Source organism: Phoenix dactylifera, unplaced genomic scaffold, assembly GCF_009389715.1.
Source record: "Phoenix dactylifera cultivar Barhee BC4 unplaced genomic scaffold, palm_55x_up_171113_PBpolish2nd_filt_p 000089F, whole genome shotgun sequence".
Lineage (NCBI taxonomy): Eukaryota > Viridiplantae > Streptophyta > Magnoliopsida > Arecales > Arecaceae > Phoenix > Phoenix dactylifera.
Genome location: NW_024067678.1, coordinates 431,483 through 447,116, shown reverse-complemented (window position 1 = coordinate 447,116; position 15,634 = coordinate 431,483). Strand labels below are relative to the sequence as shown.

The 15,634-nt window shown below is 37.5% G+C and overlaps 1 protein-coding gene across 2 annotated transcripts in view; it reads right to left on the bottom strand.

Moving 5' to 3' along the window:
• Window positions 1-15,328, bottom strand: part of LOC103721832 (pentatricopeptide repeat-containing protein DOT4, chloroplastic-like) — a 42,632-nt gene extending 27,304 nt beyond the window's left edge. For both annotated transcript variants that reach the window (XM_039116361.1, XM_039116362.1), the window contains exon 1: window positions 15,147-15,328. The gene's annotated coding sequence lies outside the window, so the exon portion shown is untranslated. The remainder of the gene's footprint in view (window positions 1-15,146) is intronic.
• Between the last annotated feature and the right edge of the window lie 306 nt (window positions 15,329-15,634).

The following is a 15,634-nucleotide window of genomic DNA, read 5'->3' as shown; positions in this document are numbered from 1 at the left end:
GCAAAATGAACATGAAAACAATTTGATTGGGTCATCATTTCTATTGTCACTTGAACAATTTTAGATTTGATCTGTAAATTAATCTGTACTCTCATCTCTTACCACCCCTACTTTTTTTTTCAGTTTAGAGTTTTTCTGGTGACTTGTAAAAATAACAATTTTGATACGATGGATGCCATTGTGGTGCTTTATTTTTTCTTTGAAATCCAAGACTTGCAGAACCTCTTGTGCTTTTTACGTAGCCAAACGCACCCTCAGAAAACAATAACATTAGTTGTATCTTTTTTTGTCAATTAATTGGTCGATCATCCCTTATCATTTATTCTTGTAACTTTTAACAATCTTATTTTCTTTAACTTCTCCACTATCTTAATCCAGTATGTAGAAACATTTTGCCTCCATGCATGTCTGACACCAAACTCTTAGGTTCTTCTTGCCTTATCGATAAAGGATTCTTGAGCATTTTCTTCTAGGTTTATCCCAAGTCGTCCATGCAACTTCAGCCATTATTCATGGGATTGGATGCTAAAAATATCTTCTCTTTTGTGATGAAGTGAGAGTGGTGCAAAGAGAAGGGATCCATGGCTGAAATGTGCCTGATCGCAATTGGTTGAGATGAACTTCTGTCCATAACAAAAATCCTTTTCTTTTTTTAGGCACAAAAATCTTTTTAGGCAGAAAAATCATAAATATTCTCACCCCCATACCTAAATTCAGCATTGTCCTCAATGTTGAGAAAATTAAAATAGTAATAGGATAGAGGAGACATTACCTAATATTGGACCTTGATATGGCTGAATAACTTGAAGATTGAAAAAAAAATACGCCCAAACCTGTATGTTAGTAACTTATTAATAATAATTTTAATCTTTACATGTTGGGTTGCCTCCCAAGAGCGCTAAGTTTTATGCCTTTAGCTAGACAATTCTAATTCATTCATGATAGACAGGGTTGGTCAGAATTGTCTCCTCGACTTCTAGACTCGGATACTCAAGGTATAGTTTTAAACGATGTCCATTGACTTGAAACGACCTACCATCCTTGGTATTGCATATTACTACCGCACCATGCGGATGCACTTTCTCTACCATGTATGGGCCAATCCAGGGAGATTTAAGTTTTCCAGGGAATAGATGTAATCGAGAATCATATAGAAGGACTTTTTGTCCTTGGTGAAATTCCTTACAAGTGATCTTTTTATCATGCATGATCTTCATGCGATCCTTATACTTCTTAACACACTCATAAGCATCGTTCCTAATTTCTTCAAGCTCATCGAGTTGAAGTTTTTTATGTTCTCCCGTCTTGTCGAGATCGAAATTTAGACGTTTGATTGCCCAATAGGCCTCGTGTTCTAACTCGATAGGTAAATGGCAAGCCTTGCCATAGACAATCCTATATGGGGACATTCCAATTGGTGTTTTGTAGGCCGTAAGATATGCCGACAATGCATCTGTTAACCTAAGGGACCAATCCTTTCGAGATGGATTGACAGTTTTCTCAAGGATGGTCTTGATTTTCCTATTGGAAATCTCATTTGTCCACTCGTTTGTGGATGATATGGTATACCGATCTTGTGGGTGATATTGTACTTCCTAGCAAGGACTTTAAAAATTCTATTGCAAAAGTATTTTCCCCCATCACTAATGATAGCACGAGGGGTGCCAAAGTGAGCGAAGACAGACTCCTTAAGAAACTTGATCACCACTTTGTGATCATTGGTCTTATACGCGACAGCCTCAATCCACTTGGGCATATAGTCAACAGCAAGGAGTATGTACTGGTGCCCAAACGATATAAGAAAGGGACCCATAAAATCAATACCCCAAACATCAAAGATTTCTACAATTAAGATCGGGTTCAGGGGCATCTCATTTCTTCTTAAAATTTTTTCTAGTCTTTGACATCGATCATATGTTTTACAATACTCATGTGAGTCATGGAATAGTGTGGGCCAATAGAATCCACACTACAAAACCTTTGCAACTGTCTTTTTACCACTAAAATGACCACCACAAGCATGGTCATGACAAAAGGAAAGGACTTTCCTTTGTTCGTATTCAGGGATACACCATCAGATGTCTGATCAGGGCAGTATTTGAATAAGTATGGTTCATCCAAAAATACCACTTCACACGAGCTAGGAAGCGAAATTGCTCCTGCTTGGTCCAAGAGCTGGGCATTTGTTCAGTAACGAGGTAGTTGACTATGTCAGCATACCATGAAACATTGGTATAAGAAATCATCATTAGTTGTTTATCCAGAAAAGTTTCGGATACAGATAAGGATTCTGCAGATGACTCAACAATCAGTCTGGACAAGTGGTCAGCCACTATATTTTTAGATCCATTTTTATCTCGAATTTCGAGATCAAATTTCTGGAGCAATAGGATCCAACGAATGAGCCTTGCCTTGGCATCCTTCTTTGTGAGAAGGTACTTAAAGGCGGCATGATCATAATAAACAGGAACCTTAGATCCTATCAGGTAGGGACAAAATTTATGTAGAGCAAAAACAACCGCCAACAATTCTTTTTCAGTGGTGGAATAGTTGAGTTGGGCGTCATTCAGGGTTTTGCTCACATAATGAATAACATGGGGAAGCTTCTCCACTCGCTGACCCAAGACGGCACCTATGGCATAATCAGATGCATCACACATGATTTCAAAAGGATGACTCCAATTAGGAGACCTTATGATGGGTGTTGAAGTCAATTCAGACTTCAGTCTTTCGAAAGCAGCTACACAAGTTGGCAAAAAATTGAAAATAGCATCTTTGGCCAACAAATCACATAAGGGTTTCGATATTTTGCTAAAATCCTTGATAAAGCGGCGGTAAAAACCCGCATGCCCTAAAAATGATCGAATTTTCCTAACAGTCTTGGGAGGTGGCAATTTAGCAATTAATTCTATTTTGGCCTTATCTATCTCAATTTTCCTTTGTGACACAATGTGTCCTAAAACAATGCCTGATTCTACCATAAAATGACACTTCTCCCAGTTAAGAATTAAGTTTTTCTCTTTACAGTGTTCTACAACAAGTGTCAAGCAATGCAGACATTTATCAAAATTGGATCCAAATACAGAAAACGTCATCCATGAAAACTTCTAAAAATCTTTCCACCATGTCGGAGAAAATACTTATCATACACCGCTGGAATGTAGCCGGTGCATTGCATAGCCCAAAAGGCATGCGACGATAGGCAAAAGTGCCATAAGGACAGGTGAACGTGGTTTTCTCTTGATCCTCACGTGCGATAGGGACTTGGTTATATCAAGAACAACCATTAAGGAAACAGTAATAAGAGTGGCCAGCTAGACATTTTAGCATTTGATCGATGAAGGGCAGAGGAAAGTGGTCTTTCCTAGTCATGGCATTAAGCTTCCTGTAGTCGATGCATACTCGCCATTCCATTTAGATTCGAGTAGGGACTAACTCATTATGATCATTTTTTACCACGGTGATGCCAAACTTCTTGGGTACGACTTGAACTGGGCTTACCCATTGACTATCAGAAATAGGATATATAATTCCTGCATCTAAAAGCTTGATGACCTCGGCTCGAACTACATTCTTCATGACTGGATTAAGTCGCCTTTGTAGCTCTCTAGAGATTTTTGCATCCTCTTCTAGATAGATCTTATGTTGGACCACAGAAGGACTAATCCCCTTAATATTAGCTATAGACCAACTGATAGCTTTCTGATTCTTCTAAAAGATACTTAACAACTTCTCTTCCTGTTCTTTAGTCAAATTCGATACAATTATAACAGGTAAGGTCTTGTTGTCTCCAAGAAATGCATACTTCAAGTTTTCGAGAAGGTCTTTAAGTTCTAGCTGGGGAGGTTTCATATTGGATGGTACTAGTTGAGATTCCAAAATAGGCAATGCTTCGAACTTGGTAGCCCATCTGCTAGTGTCCATCACAGGAATGGAATCTAACAATGCATTAACCTCCTGATTTGATTCACAATCTTGACTGAAATTAGCCAAACATCTTTCTAATAGATCAGAATAACTTGACTCTTCAAAAGAACTGCTAATTATGTTCTTGATCATGTGAATTTCTTCCAAATCGTCCATCTTAATTGACTGACTACTATTGTGAAAAATATTGAGCTGGACAGTCATGTTCCCAAAGTCTAGAGTCATTATTCCATTTCGGCAACTAACCACAGCATTTGAAGTGGCCAAAAATGGTCTACCTAAGATCACCAGGATGTGACTTTCTGGATTTTTTTACTGGTTCAGTTTTAAGGGCTACAAAATGCACAGGGTAGTAGAACTCATTAACTTTTACAATTACATCCTCCATAATTCCTTTAGGATACTTTACAGTCCTATCTGCTAACGAAAGAGTGATGTTTGTGGGTTTTAATTCCTCCAAATCCAACTCTATGTAAACAGAATAGGGTAATAGGTTCACACTAGCTCCTAAATCTAGGAAGGCTCTCCGAATGATGGTTTCTCCTATTTTAATTTCAACAATGGGAAAACCAGGATCCTTGTATTTTGGGGCAATTTGTTGTTGAATGAGAGATGAGGCTTGTGCCGCCATCATAGCTTGTCTCGGAATACTGATTTTTCTTTCTACTATGGGGAGGTCTTTTAAAAATTTTATATAGGAGGGGATCTGTCTGATGGCATCTAGGAAGGATAAATTTATTTGGACATTTTTAAAAACCTCCATGATTTCATCATACTGAGATTTTTTCTTTGAATCTTATAGTCTACTAGGAAAGGGAGCCTTGGGTGTGTATGTCTCTATTGGTTTCTCCTCTATTCCTTGTGTTCCATGTTCTTGTCCTTTTTTCTGAGTGGAGTTCAGTTCATACTTTTTTTCTTTTTCTTGTACAGAAGTTGGACCTTGTTGTCCACTTGCTTGCCAGACCTTAAACTGGTAATTTCCTGGACTTCATGGGTTGGATTTTCATTTGAGTCAATCTGAAACTGGCCTCTCGGCCCTTGATTCTGTTGCCTACTAGGGTTAGGCACTGGCTGATTGGGTAATTCACCTCTCTTCCTATCCTCTAGAGAGTTAGCTATTTGGCTCAAACTAACCTCAAGTTTTGCAATCGCTTGCGCATGGAATTGGTTAGTCTGGGTTTGAGCCATTTTGGTCTGTTGTTGCTGTTGGATGAAGTCTTGTTGTTGCTTCATCATGTTAGCCATCATGGCTTCCAACAATGTAGATTGCTAAGGGATAGGGGCACTATAAGTAGGAATAGGTGGAGCCAATGATTGGTTTATCTGTGGTGGACCTATCCTCAAAAAATTTTTCTAAAAATTTGGTGGACCACCCTGATGCTGAATAGGTTCAGTCTGCCTGTATGAGAAGTTCGGATGAAACCTATTATCAGGGTGATAAACTGGGTTGAATGAGTTGGGAGTGGGTTTCTTAAAGGCATTATATAAATTTAGAGCATTTGCTTGCTCAGCCTTGATGTTGGGTAAACTAGGACAACACTCCACTAGATGCTCAGAACTGTTACATAAGATACATAAGCTCTGTGGCTCGTGTTCCACTTTCATGATGGGATTGGACTCTTTGTGTGGGTTTGAGTTAGTGGAAACAGTGAAAGCATCCAACTTTTTGCTTAGATTATTCACCCCATTCACCAGAATGGACATGACATTCTTGAGTTCTGGGTCTATTTTTATTCCGTAGGTACTTGGTTCTCTAGATCCATAATCATCTCTATTTATCTCCTGATCGTAGCTACTCCAATTTTGGGCTTTTCAGCTAAGTCCACAAGGAACTAATAGGCTTGATCAGGGGTTTGGTTCATGAACCTACCCTTATATATGGATTTAATCATGTTCTTGTGTACTGGAGGTAGTCCTTTGTAAAAGAAATGTACTAAATAAGTCTTGTCAAGCCCATGGTGCGGGCACTTGACCAAAAGATCATGTAAACTTTTCCAAAGTTGGAAAAATTCCTCCTCATATTTTCCTCTAAAACTTCTTATGGCATCCTTAATTTTTTCAGTCTTTATCATGAGATAGAACTTAGCCATGAATTTCCTAAATAGTTGTTCCCATGATGTGATGGAATTTGAAGCAAGAGAATACAGCCATGCAGCAGACGATCCTTTAAAGTCATGGAAAACAACCTTAATTTAATACCCTCTTCATCTATATTTTGAATTCTAAACGTTTGACAGATTGTCAAAAATTTGTTTAGATGAATATATGGTTGTTCACTCTCAAACCCATGAAATTTGGATAACATGTTTATTGTTGCAGCCCGAATCTCGAAGTGGGCTGCATTATTAATTGGTAATACTATGCAAGTAGGGGGACTAGCGGATGCGAGTGTGAACAACTCATTCAAAGTTCTAATATGTTCACCCATTGTAGAGATTGACGGTTGGCTTACAGTTCGCCGGTTGTGATGAAAAGTTCTGTCAATCTCAGGATCAAATGGTGTTAACTTACCCCTTAATGACCTTCTACCATACATATATTATCAACAATTCATTAGATTTGACTCCTAAAATGAACGAGATCCTAAGAGAAAAGAAGGACTAGACACAAATGACCACAACCAACACCACACAACAATTTGACTCTATTAGTCTTAGAATTAAGTGAGGTTTAGTAGCTTCTTAAATCTAGTTGCATGGAGAATTATTAGGTCAAAATTTCTAAAATTCTCTCCTAGATTAGACAGCTCCTAATCTCCCTTTCAGATTAAACTTGAGCTTACTAGTTAAGAAGATCTAGTAACTAGTGACCAGGTAAGTCCCAGGATGTGTGGTGGTGCACAAGGCTCACTTAAGTACCACAATTCCCGTAACAGTTTTTACTGTTATAAAACTTATCTAGACATCACTAATTACTAAAGTTCTCACTGGAGTGGCCTTCAGTCGCTTCTTTCCAAGAGCCTATTGAGCTCGAAATCCTAAGGCCAATGTCTAATTATTTTTATTATGATTAGGCTTAGGATATTTATGCACTGTGATAATTTTTGGGCTAAGGTCGAGTGATGAAATCCCGACCTTATCTTTTTAGTGGGTTCTGCCCTTAGAATATTTTATGCAAATGCTTTACACTACATACAACAATCATAAATTTTTTTTTAAAGTTTTATGGCATGACATTAAATTCCTTTAATTAAATGATCAAGCAAAAAAAAAATTATTTATTTATTTATTTATTTTAATTTTATAATCTTATGTTTTTTTGTTTATTTAAATTTTGATATAGGAGTAACTGAATGTAAACTAAAAACTAATCCTTATGCGTTAGTCAATCTCCGAATGCCCGTTGAATAAGCTCTGGAGATTACTTCGTGAGAAGCCCCAATAGAGGTATGATAATCTCGAAAGATTGCACCCTATCAATTACTAGCATTTTTTTTAATTATTTTTTTAACTTTTTTTTTACTTTAATCTAGGAAGAGTTAAATTAGGCAAAATTAAAATAATCTAAAAAAATAAATCAAGGCTAGAATTGAAAATTTCACACCTGATCTTAGTGGCGTTCACTGAATCTTCCTTCTGACTCGCCTTGCCTCTCCAGCAACGACGCCAAAATTTGTTGTCGGTTTTCTTTCGATAGACCTGAGGATGACTTAAAAATGGTGTCGTTGTCAAAATCTTAACAAACAAACAAATATATATATATATATATTTTTACTCTTACTATCCTCTATTCAATAAATAGTGGTTGTAGGAGGTTGATCTATAGGAAGGCGATTAGAGTACACAAATAGAGAATAGAAACTTCATTAAGATTTATTTTTTTGAAAAAAAATAATTCATTGAGGATATTTGATTAATCTCTAACCAAGCAGTGCTTTTTTTAAAAAAAAATAAACAAAGAAAAGCAAGAGAGTTTTTGTGATTAAAATAAGAATTCTAGAATGCACAAAATAAATTGCAGAATATTAAATTAAAACTTAGACACGGATTGCATAAAAGAAAAATTAATAGATTGCACAAAAAAATAAAAATTAAACTGAACCTAGAACACGGATTGCATGAAAGAAAATTGATGGATTTCATAAAAAGAAAATTGATTACAAAAATAAATAAATAAAAAATGAAGATTGGAAGCCTAATGCTTTTTTTCTTCTGCAAATAAAAAAGAAAGCAAGAAATAACAAAAATCAAACAGTTTCAACTTCTCCTTCTCCATGGAACCCATGCCTTTTTTTTCTCTTTTTTTTTCTTTCTTTCAAACCAATGCTTCCCCTGTTCTTTGGCCCAACCGAGCACTCTCCCCTTCGTTCCTTCTCCTCGTCCTCTTATAGATCGCCAGAGCCTTGAAGCCAGCCATGGATCCCTTGATTGCACGTGGAGAGGAGGGGGAACGGGCGCCTAGGATCGTGTGCGGGATCACGGCTTCGGAACGGATGCGGGATCCGTGGAAGATGAATGCGGGCATGCATCGCGGGAAGCTGGAATTCCGGGAGGTGGATCTGGATGCGTCGTGGACAATGGGAGAGGCTGAGACGCAGATCTTTGGATGCATCACGAGCGGAAGCAGAGGCGGAGGAGGGAATCCGAAAGGACATGGATGCGGACGGCTGGGTGGATCGCGGAGGAGGCTGGGAGAATGGCTGGATCGGCTTCGGAAGCTTCATCGACTTCCTTCTTTGGACCACGGAAGGAGCACTGTTACATGATGCTAGGAAGGAGGCAAATCCGGAGAGGGCTGGGAGCCTGGGACGCGGACTTGGAACGGACACGGGATCCATGGGAAGGCTAAGATGTGGATCTGGATGATTGGGCTGCCATTCCATTGTTGTGAATGCGCTGGGACGAGCGGAAGAAGAAGATGCCGCGGATGCTTGGATGCGGAAATGGAAGGAGCTGGGATCTTTGAAACGGGCGGCTGGCACGCAGAGAAATCCGGAAGCTTTGGACGCTGGGATCACGGCTTGAAATCGGACGTGGGAGGATGAAGAGCACTGCGGGATACTCGGACGCGGAATCCGGGAAGCTTGGATGCAGCTGGAACGGGCGAAAGAGCTGCTAGGAGGAAGAAGAATAGTGAACATCAAAAAAAACATTTCCGCAACAAAGTTCATGTGAACAGTGTTTTTACGTAACACTATTCATATGAACAGTTTCATCTCAAACACTGTTCATATGAATAGTATTTTCAGCCATGAACAAGGATAAATGTCATTATTAAGAATTAGTTTCATAGCTGTTGGGAATAGGCGAAATAAACATGAAAACAATTTGATTGGGTCATCATTTCTATTATCACTTGAACAATTTTAGATTTGATCTGTAAATTAATCTGTACTCTCATCTCTTATCACCCTACTTTTTTTTCAATTTAGAGTTTTTGTGGTGACTTCTAAAAATAACAATTTTGATACGATGGATGTCATTGTGGTGCTTTACTTTTTCTTTGAAATCCAAGACTTGCAGAACCTCTTGTGCTTTTTATGTAGCCAAGCGCACCCTCAGAAAATAATAACATTAGTTGTATCTTTTCTTGTCAATTAATTGGTCGATCATTCCTTATCATTTATTCTTGTAACTTTTAACAATCTTATTTTCTTTAACTTCTCCACTATCTTAATCCAGTATGTAGAAACATTTTGCCTCCATGCATGTCTGACACCAAATCTCTTAGGTTCTTCTCGCCTTATCGATAAAGGATTCTTGAGCATTTTCTTCTAGGTTTATCCCAAGTCGTCCATGCAACTTCAGCCATTATTCATGGGATTGGATTCTAAAAAGATCTTCTCTTTTGTGATGAAGTGAGAGTGGTGCAAAGAGAAGGGATCCATGGCTGAAATGTGCCTAATCGCAATTGGTTGAGATGAACTTCTGTCCATAACAATAGGGATGAATTGTGATGATGCAGTGGAAAGATAGGGAGTGACCCAGGTTTTAGGTGTGTTTGGCCCGGAAGGACCTTCAATTACAACATGGAACCAAAATAAAGAAATACATCTTTTTAAGAGTTATATGCAGGAGAACTTCAGAAAATTAGGTACAAAAGAGTGCTAAAAATGTGCACAGATGTGCACTTAACACTCAACAAAATAGATAGATGAATCTCTAGGTGCAGTTATCGTATGATATAGTCCTTCTATCATGGATTCCTACAAGATGGAGGTCATGGATAACTTGTCAAACCCCATTATCTATAATACGTCAAGATTTATTCGACTTTAGTTCGAGAGTGAAAAACTCCTTTTCCACTTTACATATTGTCTCGGCCGAGGTCTTACGAACTCAGTCTCATAAATCACATAGGACCACTCCTTGTCTACCAAGGTCGATAGATTCCATATAGGTGCATATCATACTCCTATAGTGAACCTACTGCCGCCAATCTGCACCATAAGGATCTATATGGCTAGAGACTATGTATATGTGCAGTCAAACTACAGCAACCTCACTGTGAATAGCCGAAGCACCGCAGGTCAAAGGATCAGTCATACTACTGCAACATCAAGTAAGTCACTGATGAGTGGATAGACATCCAAATGACTTCTTGCTTTGGTCACGTTCAGTACCCTTGTTCTCTAACAAGCACCTGCACTATCCTCTAGTGTTACTACACTGTAGACTCGAGACTCGTCCATCCAAAAGGATAGTGATCTGTGCACTATTCTCATCGGATCAATCACTAGTCTCATGATGATCCATCGATCATGAGCATTTAGGAATTAATCACCAATGACACATGACTCAAATTCTCAACTCTTGAGAATATATATCATCATCTTATTAATTTCTTGGACGATTCATAAACACATACACAATATGAATGAAAAAGATGGCATTATTATTCAATAATAATAAAGTCAAGTACAATACTATATCCCAGAATTAATTATGTGTCAGCTAGATTGGCTTCTAGGGCTTATATCTAACTATCAGATGAGTCAACCTCGGAATAGTATCAAAAGAAAGACAGAAAGAGGTAAAAATCTATACTTTCATGACTTGACCCATGAAGATCATGAGCCGACTCCTATTGAACAAGAGTCAACCCCAGAACTCGATGAGCCGATCCTAAAAGGGCCATAGACAAAAGACAAAAAGTAATCAAAATCAACATGTTAGCGAGTCGACCCTAGAAGATTATGGTTGACTCTCAATCATGGACTAGTTGATCCGAAAGAATAGAAGAGTCGATCCTACAATGACCACAAGCAAAAGATAGAGCTCAACAAAAAAAGGTGCTATCATTGATCGACCCCTAAAGAAGTCGAGTCGACATGTCTCTGCGTTTGACAATAGTAATGGCTAGTTGTTCTATAAATCATAATAGTCATTTTCTCCTTCTAATAGCTCTTTTAGCTTATCTAACAACTAGAATTATCTTCCAACCACTTTTTTTTATATAAATGCATGGGAGCAACAAAATGAATAGAACAAGAAATATATTTGAGCACAAGGGAAAAAGAAATAAGAAAAGAAAGAGAAAACTTAGCCCACATGCCGGGCCTGGCCACTCCAGGCCGGCCCAGAAGCCCTCAAATTTTTTTTCACTTTGTCTGGCCAAAAGACTGGGTTGGTCAAGTGGACCGGGCATTACTGGGTCTCACATTCTCCTACCTTAAAATAATTTTGTCCTCAAAATTTTCTTTTCTTGTGCTTTCAAGAAGTTTGAGATACATTATTCTAATCTCGTCCTCAAGTTTCCAATAATTATATTTATCAATACAACTTAATCATTAGATCTTATCAGAAGAATAAGGTCCAATAACTCTAGACTTGAATCTTTTTGTAGATGATGTAAGTCTAACTTCTCTCTTGTAAACAAAAAACAACATCTTAATTCTAAATAAGAACATCAAGTTTCTTTGTGAAAATATCAACTGCTCTCGATTAACCGATCTATCACAAGATTAGATCGTAAACAACTTTAATCTATTCTAGTAAAATATTCATCAAAGTTGATTGATAAGCTCAATTTCTTTCAATCAAATAGAGGGTTGATATTAATTGAAATAGTACCAGCATCAAATTTGGGAGAAAAGAGGTCTACACCAAAATATTTCAAATCCAAGATCAAAAATCCATAATTCTAGTCTTAAGATGCTAAATTTTTTTTTAGCATGACATAAAATTGGAGAACTGAAGATAGTGCAGCGACATCCATAAATCAAAATATTTTTCTTTCATTTATCAAAGAAATATTATTACACAAGAAAATAGATCAAATCTTTTGTTATTAAAACTTGTCGAATCAAAGAGATACAACTTAGAAGAATATTTTAGACCACTATGTTTTTGCAGCACACGTTGATTCAAACCACCAAAATCCTCTAAATTCACTGATATGTTTTTTTTGATCAAAATATTACTTTGTATTATTAACTAAAGAGATCCAAAATTTTAATTTTCAAGTAAAGCCCAAAAAAAAATCTTTGATTCTCGTCCCCTAATTTATCTCGCGCACATCCATCTAGATTAACCCTCGAGTCAATCAATACATTCAAAACCATCATATAGGCTAGTTACTATAATTCAAAATAAATTAAATCTTAATTCTCTTATCAAGTCAACTAGACGATTTCAAGCCAAACTCCAACAAGTAAAAAACAACCAGAAGAATTTTTTTAATGCTCCACTAAATTAAAAGACTTTAAATCAACACAGATAAGTAAAACTGACTCAATCATCTCTTCTAGAGTTTTCTTCATCGAGATCTTTAGCATTTATCAAAAATATTCCATTATAACCATGTAAGCTTCTAAAATTCAAATTCTCCATGCAAATATAGATTTCATCAGCAACGTCAATAATATTAACAAAAGACTCTAGTTCAACTTATAAGTTTATACTTTAAATTGAAGTTTTATATACATCACATAGTCTTTTATAGACATAAATAAGATCTATTATTTGGATCCCAAAATGATAATTAAAATTATTAATGATTCCGCCAAGATAAATACTTTACAATCTCCAATGAAATCAATTAAAACATAGACCTATTTGCAATATCCCCAACCATATTTTTTTCTCTATATAAAAGTTTCATTCATAATCTACATACAGATTCAAACCTCAAAGAATATTCCAATTGGGTATCATAAAAATCTTTCATAGCTCAAATCTTAAACAACTTCTTATGAATAGATCCTAACTTACAACCAAAATAATTAACTTCAAGCTAGAAGTAATATCACACTATACCCCCATATCAAAATAAACTTCCAAAATAATTATATTGGATGATAACATTCCATGACTTATACTCCTCCACTTAATTTAGTCAAAATCCAATTAATCATAACTTAAAATACAAATTGCTCCACCGAGAAAACTCACAAAATAGCTTATTCACACTTTGGCTATGAGCTTAATTAACTAGCATTCTACTCAGAGCGTAACAGACGCCGCATACCTCTATGGCGGACTATACAGACATGCAAGGCTGTAGTCATAGCAAAGCAATAATAATTTTTAAAAATTTATTTAATCAATAAATATTCTAACTAGACTTACTAAAACTTCAATGATTGAAAGCATCTTCAAAAGAACTAACGCACTCCCCAAGTCCTGAGCAATCATGCATCTGGATCTGAAAAACGAAGAAACATAATATGAGCTACACTAGCCCAATAAGCAATATAATTCTCAAAGTGGGATCAAAGCATGCCAAATAATTTAGTTAAAAACATAAAATCTTGACTGAGAAATAAATCATTTCTCGAATAATGCATTTTTTTTGAAACATATTATGGTTTTTACAAGAAATATTAGAAACAGAAATCAGAAATCAGAAATCAGAAATCAGACTATGGCCATATAACCTAGTGGCATGGGTCAGATGCAGAAAGTGCCAAAACCAACTATTCTTAATCACCGGTGGCACGGTGTCATAAATCCCACTATTTTAGTCACTAGTGGTGCGGTATTGAAACTAGTTTTTCACAGATTACAAGTCGATAGGGCCAATAAATAATCTCCATTGGCAGGGCCAGATCAGATTATAACCGTGTTCAAAATGCATACATACAAAAATAGAATTTTCATGATTTGCCCAGTCAAAAATTTCATATTTTATAACATAACACATAACAAACTTTAAAATACTTGCTATCATAAGATCAACTACCTCACTTGTTTAACTAAGTATAAATTGATATCATAATTAATTTAATCAAATAATTATTATTTTATAAAATTTGAAAAACATACTTTGGAGCATTAGGTTACTTACCTCTTCTCACTTCAGAAATCTCACTTCAGTTAGATGGGTCAGGTGCACCTATTTTAATATAATTAAAATATCATAAATTTTATCATCATTCTAAAAGTCAAACGAAGTCAAAATCAAACATTACTGAAGAATGGCCTCATGCCCCTAAATTAGGTCGGTCAGGTGATAGTGCCTGACTGCCGAGGTCGGTCTGAGCAAGATAAATTAAACCGATCAAGATCAGACGTGATTTAACTAACTCAATGAAGGTCAAGGATGATAAAATTTCAAAAAAATCTAACAATACTGAGGTAACAGGCTGGCCTACTGTCCCAGCATCGAGGCGGTTCAGGGTCTCTAAAATGGGTCAACTTGAATCTGAGCAATAAGGAGAGCAAATCTTACACTAGGATCTCTGAGCCTATCTAGAGAAAGAAAGAGAAAGGAGAGAGAGAATCTCAGCTCTAGATCCTGGATTAATCATGTTTGGCCATAAATTAAGAGAGAGAAACTTTGTAGAGAGAGAAAGTCCAATAAGAGAGAGAAAGTTCTATAGAGAGAAATAAAAAAAAAGAAATCAAGAGAGAGAAAGAAGAGAGAGAATACTCTCTTTTTCTCAAAATAGGAAAGAGTTCTTATCTCCCTTTCTTCTTTGGATCAGAGGGTGGCGCGACCACCAAGGCATTCCACCCCCACGGTCATCGCCGGTGGCAACGGCCACTGCAATGGTGGCCGAAGAAAAAGGAGCTCGTCTCAAGTGCTGCAAGTCCATAAGGAAGAGATGGAAAGAGGGGGAGGGAGGCCCGGACGGTGGGGTTGCCGGCATGGTGGTCGCGACCCATGTGGTGTGGCAGTGCCCTGTGGTAGGCATCTAACAGCAGCGAAATCCGAAAGAGGAAGCCGAAACAGTGCACCCCATTTCGGAAGGTAATCCAGCGATTAGCCGGGCAAAATCAACATGAAATCAACTCTAAAACCAATAAGAGAAATAAAAGGAGGCATTGGGTGGTTACCTTGGTCTAGCGAGGTGTTCCGGCGACCCTTCCCATCGACGAATCGAGGAGGAAGCTCATAGAAGAAGAGTTTGAATCATGGTGTTTCTCGACGATTTGGGTGGATGAAATCAAAGGAGGATAAGTTGATTTAATAGGTGAAGTCTCCAAGTTCTAGATGAACTCGGATAGCCTTGGATGTCCCCGACTTCCGCCGAAAGAGAGGAAGAAGAACTCCTATTAGAGTCTTCTTCTTCCCTTCATTGTGCCATAGGGCACGATCGGGCTGGGCTTGGTCCCCTTGGACCGGCCCACAAGCCCCTGGGCTGTGTTGCATGAGTTTGGGCTGGGCCTGGCTACTCCGGGCCAGCCCATGAGCCCCCAAAATTTTTTTTCACTTTGTTTGGGCCGAAAGACGAGGCTGATCAAGTGGATCGGGCCTAGTTCCTGGGTCTCACAACAAAACTAGAAAACCCAGTGATTGGCGACATCTTAGTTTTGGGTTTGCC